The following is a 9,715-nucleotide window of genomic DNA, read 5'->3' as shown; positions in this document are numbered from 1 at the left end:
CTGAGTAAAAGATGTATACCTTTTCAGGGTTCAGTGATTTCGGACCAGTGTTACTGTTAGTGTTGATAACGTTTCTTGGGGTAAAAAGACGATCAAATATCAGTTGTATTCTTTGATATGTTGAAAGGTTTGATTGTCACCGCTGCCGGCCTCTGTGGTCTAGTGGATAAAGCGTCTGTGTGTGTGTGTGTGTGTGTGTGTGTGTGTGTGTGCGTGCGTGCGTGCGTGCGTGCGTGCGTGCGTGCGTGCGTGCGTGTGTGTGTGTGTGTGTGTGTGTGTAATAATCTGAACTGAACCATAATTCGTTGCATTGACAGCCAAATGCATTATTGGATTGATTTAAATTTATTATTTAGATATACTTACAGGATCCTTGATGATCATGTGCATTGTCATTCTAGTATTTAAATGAATACCCTAGAAACATTCGCCACCGTAGCTTTGTTTGAGAAGTGACGTCACCAACACCCTCCTTCTTATCACTAACATAAACACACAGTTCAGCTCGATCATGAGTGAGTGATTTGAGTTTAACGCTGCTTTTAACAGTAGTCCAGTTGTATCGAAGCGTGTCAGCTTTATGTGCGGGGAAAGCCCGAAGTTTTGCAGGCCTTCGTGTTTACCACTTTGGAGAAACCCTCGATCACGGGTATGGAGCGAACAAACCTAGAATCATAATCGGGGCGAATCGGGATTCGAATCCGCGATCATAGGTATCTGGTGTGCCCAAGTGATGTAACTCTAAACAGCGAATTACGGTGACTCAGACGACAACTTTTTATGCCAAATCAGCAACACGTGCATGAATGATTTCAGAATGGATTGTAACGAAAACATCCAACCCAAATATTGATGGATGTTTTTTGTTTTGTTTTTGAAACATTATGCATGAAAGAAATTATCTGAAAATTAAGTGAGTGAGTATAGTTTTACGCCGCTTTTATTGATACATTTTCCAGTAATATGATGGTAGGGGATATTATCATGGTTTCAAATATTATCACCATGTGGGGAATCGAACAGGAGTCTTCGGCGCGACGAGCGAACGCTTTACCCACCAGGCTACCCGACCACCCCCGAGAAATTGAAGCTCCGTAAACTGCTCTGATTTCGCAATGCTGCATTCTTGTTCAGAGCTCTATGTTGGTGCACTTATTCATAAGGTATTTTTTAGCTATGAATAAGAGACCAGTAATTATAGGATAGAAAGAAACCAACCATTTGGTCATTTGATATTCTGGGTTCTGAACCTGTGATTTCATAAAAAGAAATTTAAAAAATGATAAGCTCCTGACAATGCTCGAAAAAGATGTTTCATTTTCAAACTTTCGTTTTAACTCACCCTGTTTATCTTTGTTTATTTGCTGTGTAAATAGTCATCACACCTTACTGGCTCATTCAGTCGCCTCTTAATTTGCTGGGGATACAGTTTAACCCGGAATCTCCACTGACTGCGTGTAATTCGTGTGAGAAGTGAAACACAAACTACCTACGTGTATTCTAAGGAGTAAATGGCAACATCCAGCAAAATAGCCACATCCAGCAAAAGCAACATCCAGCAATAGCCACATTCAGCAATAGCCTCAGACTGCAATAGCAACATTCAGCAATAGCAACATCCAGCAATAGCCACATTCAGCAATAGCAACATCCAGCAATAGCAATATCCAGCAATAGCCACATCCAGCTAAAGCAACATCCAGCAATAGCCACATTCAGCAATAGCAACACCAAGCAATAGCCACATCCCGACAAAGCAACATTCAGCAATAGCCACATCAAATAATAGCCACATCCAGCAATAGCCACATCCAGCAATAGCAACATTCAGCAATAGCCACATCCAGCAATAGCCACATCCAGCAATAGCCACATCCAGTAATAGCCACATCCAGCAATTGCCACATCCAACCAAAGCAACATTCAGCAATAGCCACATCCAACAATAGCCACATCCAGCAATAGCCACATCCAGCAATAGCAACATCCAGCAATAGCCACATCCAGCAATAGCCACATCCAGCAATAGCCACATCCAGCCAAAGCAACATTCAGTAATAGCCACATCCAGCAATAGCCACATCCAGCAATAGCCACATCCAGCAATATACACATCCCGCAATATACACACCAGCAATATACACATCCCGCAATATCCAAACTATATCAAGAAGTCTATAACTTAATCGAGTTGGGACCAGAAAAATAACTGTAATTGATACAATGAACAACGTCCCCCGCCATCGGGACACGATGACACGCAATCAACCAAGTCACCGAGCCTGACCACCTATCCAGTTTTGTCGCCTTTTACGACCAGCATAGGCCGCTTGGGGCCTATTACAAACCGAGTTCGGTCTAGTGACACATGGCAAAGTGTATTCGTGTCAGACAGTCACAAAGACCCTTACGTTGTTAAGAACATTTGTTGTTGGCACTTTGTGCCAAGTCATATTAAATTAGATAAATAACCACAGGTACAATTTAACATACATCGTGTTATATAACGCATGACGCAATTCCATTAGGGTCGTGATGGGTATACATGTTTTTCATACAGCGTATTAACATTTCAAGGTTGTTATGTTCCGCGGAGCATTCATCAACATAACACTATCCCTATTTAAATAAATTCACGATTTGAATGTTTTCAAAATTTGCATTATTATTGTTGCAGTGTTGAAGATAATGTCAGCTTTTAACAATATATTGATAACATTATTCAGCCTTATGTTATATGTTCGTCACGGTAGCATCTTTCTGTTTAAATTATAATGAATTACATAAAAAATATGTTATGTCGGTGTATGGAAGTCTGTGTTATCATCGCATCACTGTGAATCATCCTTGGGCGTGCTTACCACCATAGCATCTCTTTTGTGACATACATTTCTTTGCAATTATAGCACAGTTGTGTTATAATTTAACACTGCTCCAAACGTTAACGTGATTCAGCTATCCTTACTGTTATCTGGGAGATAACAAAATAGCACAAAGCAGGAGCGTGTAAGACGCAAATTTAAATATTTTCACTTTATTTACGAAGCGTTTAATGATAATATTGACCTTCAGTGTTCCAGACATAAATATATATATGTTCGCGTCAAGGGCATGATCATGTTTCTAGAAGCAGAAGAAATTGCTACTATTTATACCCTTTCAGATATATTGTCTGGTGTTTTACGGGTTAGGCAACCAGCGACTTCAGGGATAAGTGAGTGATATTTTTGTGTGCTTTTCGCAAAATTCCAGAAATATCACAACGAGGAAAACATTTTCTCAAATGGGAAAATCGAACCCGGGACCTAGCCATGAGGGGCCAACGCATTACCCACCGCCCCAACAGGAACAGGAACAGCAACAGGAGAACAATTGCTGCGTAGGTTCTACAGGTTGGATACCATACGTTCACTTTTTCAAGAACACCCCGTGACATCAATATTTGATGGTGATTTATAAACACATGCTCATGATATAGTCGGAAGCGTACTGTAGACTCTGTTATAACATATGTATTAATATTTTACTACTTGTAAAGAAATTTATCAATGTTGTATATGAAAAGACATTTTTAATTTACTTGTGTATATATATATATATATATATATATGTATGGATGTATGTAAACACACGCATACACAAAGTAAATTGAAAATGTACATGTATATTAATAAGCCTTTTGAGTTCCGTTAGAAGTTTGAGATGCTCATGTAAAAACATATACATTCTCGCTAACATACCTAATGCAATCCGTTTGCTACAGTTTTTCCGATACGTTATAAGATAGTTCTTTTGAAAAAGCATACAAAGATAACATTCTAACTGTAAATAATTGTACAAAAACATACAAATATGTCAAAAAGAGATAAAGTTTGAAAGTCTGTCAAAGGCCCTACCAAAACGCCCTACCCGATGACAAGGAAGCTATTAGAGGCAAGGTAGATTTACGGCAAATAATGAGCGCGACAATGTTGCTTCAACATACGCCTCGCCCAAGCTTGACGCTTCATTGCAGCCAATGAAAGGACCAGAGACAACATCCCTCCAGCCACCATCTTCCAAGGCTCAGTTCACTCGCAGTAACAAAACTTTCCTCAAAAGGTCCCGTTTTCCTTTGTGAATAACTAGTGTTGGTTCTGCCTCAGAGAAAGTGACAGAACATGTTCCCATCTTTTGTGAATTCTTGCACGCCTTCTTTTATGCATCTGTAAACGAAGGCCGAGGGGTTTCAGAGGTATACAGATTAATAATAGCAATCTCGATAACGCTATGCATATTTTCCACCGAACATTCACAGGAAAGTTACTGTAACCTGTTAAACTACGGCCAAATACAAATTCTATTGACTGAACTGAAAGGAACACGTTTCATCTTTTAAACCATCAACACACAATTTAGCGTTATGTTAAGTAAAGGCAATGCGAGATACACGGAGTATTCAACATTGAACACACAGACGACACTCTGGGTGTTTGTTGAACGTGATGAAAAAACCCTTGTACCGTTATTGAATAACCTGAAAGCGACCCTTTCCTTATCTTAACAAATATCTGCCAAAAGCAGAATTGATTGTAGACACCAGCTAGGAAAGACCATTTCAAATACTTCTGGAAACACCGTATCAACGAACATAAGGTATGCAGCATTAAACTATGATGATGTAATTCATCTGCATTTATTATCAAACGTTATCGTTTTCATAGGCATTATTGTTTAACCATCGTGACTTCCTTATGTTGAAATTAACAAACATATCATTTTAGACCCATTGTAAACATAGGGCGTTCCTACACTATTGTACTAAGAAGGAAAGGAAAACTGAAGCATGTTTCGACATTCACCTTCCGAGGAATACCGTATTCAACGTAAAAAGCGCCCCGCTCTAATAAGCGCCCACGGCGATATTTGCTAATATATTGGCTCGTGAACAATCCCAATTAAGACCCTTTCCGATTGATCAATGTACACAATACTTATTTATTCGCGTATAAAAAGCATTCGTGTGTTATATACACCCTTAATGATGGGCAATTAAATTCTGGAAAAATATCTCTCTCGTATATAAACATTTCAGGCTGTCAGCATAAACCACGAAATTTATCTTACAACTCTGTTTTTTCCCGACAAAATAATATTCTAATAAGAGCCCTCTATTTCTAATTTTGAGAGCGCCCTGGGCGCTTATTACGTCGAATACGGTAACTGTGGATGGAACAGTAGGGTGGGTTTCACTACCCGTTATTGATACCCGTATGTCATGGTGTACAAGGATACCCGTAACATGCCCGTAGTGACAAGCGCAGTCATCTTGAAACTGTAACACCAAGAAGGATTTGATTTCGACATTTAGGAAAATAATTGTTGACAGAAGACAACCGAACGAATTTCTTTCTCAGAGGCAATCGGCTCACGTTACGATCATGTTTTATTTGGCCATTGTTTTTTGCTTGAGCAGGCATATAATTTGTCCCCAGTTCACATTCTTCAGAGTAGATGGTCCATGTGAGAAGAACTTCTGGCAACAGTGTAGCCTTCCCCGATACTCTGCTAAACCAATACAGTTAAAGGTCCATATGATACACATATGTGTGCTGAAAAACACCTACTCCTCAACATGTTAAGTGTCGTAACTGACAGAGATACCTATAAATAAAGACCGTATCTTCAACATCCACAGCTTTGGGTTTATGACTATGGCGGTTATATGTCGACGGTTATGTTGTATGCCCCGTCAGCCACACTGATGAGCACTGTCGCTCAATTAAACATCTTGTTTCTTTTAAAAAAATGAAACTATATAATGCTTCTGAACAAACTGCCGCGTAGTGTTATCAACTTCTGGCCGTTATCAGTTAAACAGAGACAGGTTTATGGCTCCACTGAGGTCTATGTTGCTCATACAAACAGGTCAATTTCATGTCAGGCCTCGGATTGCATTGTTGATATGTGTACATGAGATGTGATATTTTCCTGCGTTGTTTTCCTTCACATGATGGTGAAATGGCTCTGCAGATTAGTCACATCCTAGTGGGGAAAGTGTTCCTGATGCATGAGACGGAACCTGATGACTTGTTCTCCTGCTACTACTGCTGCTACTGCTGCTGCTACTGCTGCTACTGTTGCTACTACTGCTGCTACTACTGCTGCTACTGCTGCTACTGCTGCTGCTACTGCTGCTACTACTGTTAATATTGTTACTGCTGCTGCTACTGCTGCTACTGCTACTTCTGCTGCTACTGCTGCTACTGCTGCTTTCTTCTGCTGCTACTCCTGCTACTACTGTAAATACTGTTACTGCTGCTGCTACTGCTGCTACTGCTGCTATTGCTGCTACTGCTGCTACTACTGCTGCTATTGCTGCTGCTACTACTACTGCTGCTACGGCTGCTGCTGCTACTACTACTACTACTACTACTACTACTACTCCACTTCTACTGCTACTACCACAACCTTTTCCCCAACATTTACATATGCAGTAACTACAACATACCGCTATTGTTACTACTGCGGCTACCACTACTGTTACTACTATATACAGAAAATGCTACTTCTACAATTACTTCTAATGTGCATCTAATTTCTAATGTCCCAGGCATTATATTTCTAGTCTTCTAGTCTAGGCTTCTAAATGAATCGTGTAGTCAGCCTCGGCGACTTGTTTGACAGCGTATAATCGCACCCCGACAGTGTGGGACTTTGCTCATAATATCAGCCACTGGTTTGTCTGGTCTGAAATTCACGGAGCATCGCTGATTCCGGAGTTCAAATATAACATGAACATGTACCACGAGTTTCACCAGATGCAGTTTCATCATCCAAAAACTGGCTCCCACAGGAGATATTGCTTGGATGAGATCAAGCGATATCTACACTGTAGATATCGCTGCAATGAAATTACATCACAATGTTTTGCAGACCATTGTGACGTCACTGGTTACCATGACGTCACAATCAAATGACATCACTAATGGCTCTGCTACTGAAGCTGTTTGCAGTACTTTTTACACTGAAGACACTGCTAATTAATGTCTACAAATTGAAAAAGTTGAAAGAATGATGTTGGATGATAAATAAAATCTCACCCTCGTGTCTTTTGATATCAAATATATCAACACGCGTTGATAAAAGTGGCAAAAATCCTCGGCAAGCCTCGGAATTTTTCCACTTTTATCAACTCGTGTTGATATATTTGATATCAAAAGACACTCGGGTGAGATTCTCTATATGTAAGACCGAGAAAAACCGAGTAGACAATGTTTGATCGAAAGGGTCGACTGGGACCAGGGCCGACTGGGAACATTTGTTGTAAAGTGGGCCAATAGGACCATGTTTCATCGAGAGATCCAAATAAGACCGTGTTTGATCGAGAGTGCCGATTAGGACCACGATTGATCGTGAGGACCGATTAGGACCATATTAAATAGAACGTACCGAAAAGGATCAAGAGGGCCGAATAGGACAATGTTTGATCGAGGAGGCCGAATAGGACCATGTTTGATCGAGATGGCCGAGTAGGACCATGTTTGATCGAGATGGCCGAGTAGGACCATGTTCGATCGAGGTGGCCGACAAGGGGCGTGTTTGATCGAGAGGGCCGAATAGGACCATGTTTAATCGAGGAGGGCGAATAGGACCACGTTTGATCGAGAAGGCCGAATAAGACCATGTTTTATCGAGATGGCCGAATAAGACCATGTTTTATCGAGATAGCCGAATAAGACCATGTTTTATCGAGATGGCCGAGTAGGACCATGTTTGATCGACATGGCCGAGTAGGATCAGTTTCGATCAAGTACGGGTCATTAGGAATAATTTAATTACAAGATGGACCTAGTAGGGACGGGTTTGATCTAGTACGGTCGATTAAGGACTGGGTTTAATAAAACAAAATGGCCCAGTAGTGCCAGGTTTGATCAAATACGGACAGTTAGGACAAGGTCTAATCAGGGAGTCTATATATTCTCTGTAAAGTCTCCCTCGTTTAACTATGAAGGACCGAGTAGGACCAAGTTTGAAAGAGTAGGACTGAGTAGATCAAGTTTGATCAATAAGGCCAGGTTTTATCAAGTACGGCAGATGAGAACTAGCCGTAACCAGGGAGTCTATATAATCTCCATACAGTCTCAGCCTCCCAAGTGTAACTACGAAGGACCAGATTTGAGTAGATCAAGGTTGACCGAGAATGACTAAGAAGCTTTGATCAAGCAGGGCCGTCTTGTACCAGGTTTAACAAGAAGGACTGAGAAGGTTTGGTTGAGTAAGATAGAGTAGGGCCAGGTTTGATTGAGTAAGATAGAGTAGGGCCAGGTTTGACTGAGTAAGAAGAGTAGGACAAGGTTTGACTGAGTAATATAGAGTAGGACAAGGTTTGATTAGTAGGGTCGAGTAGGACCAGGTTTGATTGAGTAAGAAAGAACCAGGTGAACCAGGTTTGATTAAATAAGAAAGGACCAGGTTTGATTGAGTAAGAAAGGACCAGGTTTGATTGAGTAAGAAAGGACCAGGTTTGATTGAGGAAGAAAGGACCAGGTTTGATTGAGGAAGAAAGGACCAGGTTTGATTGAGGAAGAAAGGACCAGGTTTGATTGAGTAAGAAAGGACCAGGTTTGATTGAGGAAGAAAGGACCAGGTTTGATTGAGGAAGAAAGGACCAGGTTTGATTGAGGAAGAAAGGACCAGGTTTGATTGAGGAAGAAAGGACCAGGTTTGATTGAGTAAGATAAAGTAGGTCCAGGTTTGACTGAGTAGGATAAAGTAGGACCAGACCAGGTTTGATTAATAGGGTCGAGTCGGGCCAGGTTTGATCAGTCGGGCCGAAAATAATCAGGTTCGATCAGTACAACAACGACAGTATAAGTATAACTATATTCAAGAGAATACTAGTATATGTTGTAAACATGAATATAGAAACCACCCACAGTTCAGTTTTTAAGTGTATAGTATTCTGTCATATTGTAAGGATGCTTGTATAGCGCTTAACTCCTTGAATATGTATGTTAAAAGCACAACAAAAGAATAAATCATGTCAATGCAATAGTTTGCTTCACGTATTACGGATGCACATGTTTGCTGTAAGTACATACATTTATATACAGTGTATGGCACAATATAATACAGCGGACACAGGAGATACTCAGATGGTTCATGTTGCTATCCTTGGTGTGTTTAGGGAACCAAGATGCTTTACAAAAACCATGTGCGTAACAATTAACCGAGTGTTTAGAAACCGTCTTACGGTAGGATGCATTTAATTTGTTTGCAGCTTTCAAACATAAGGCGCAGTTTCCCCAAACACGAGTCAGATTTTGTAAGTCATCTCACTTGGCAACGTCAGTTTGTTTTAGGACATAGCCTTTATTATCTCCCATATCAGAGAGAATACAAGACACCAATAGTGTCAATGTGATTCGATAAACGTACACGTACAACATATACCATTAATTCTCCTTCCCATCCTTCCACCAGTCCAGCATCTACAGATTCTTCCATCCAATTATAACAAATATAATGCCATGCATTTTGATATATGATGCCTTAATTGTCGTATACTAGTATGCTCTCTGCTTCATAGCATCCATTCATGATGAAGGAGTAAGTATATACTCGTTGTATAAACGTTGTGTTCTCCATAATAAAGAAGTTGACATCCATAAATTCTCTTCCTTATATATATATATATATATATATATATATATATATATATATATATATATAT

The sequence above is a fragment of the Haliotis cracherodii genome, unplaced genomic scaffold, assembly GCF_022045235.1.
Source record: "Haliotis cracherodii isolate W230 unplaced genomic scaffold, xgHalCrac1.p SCAF_8, whole genome shotgun sequence".
Classification (NCBI taxonomy): domain Eukaryota; kingdom Metazoa; phylum Mollusca; class Gastropoda; order Lepetellida; family Haliotidae; genus Haliotis; species Haliotis cracherodii.
Note: the sequence above shows the minus strand (reverse complement) of the source record.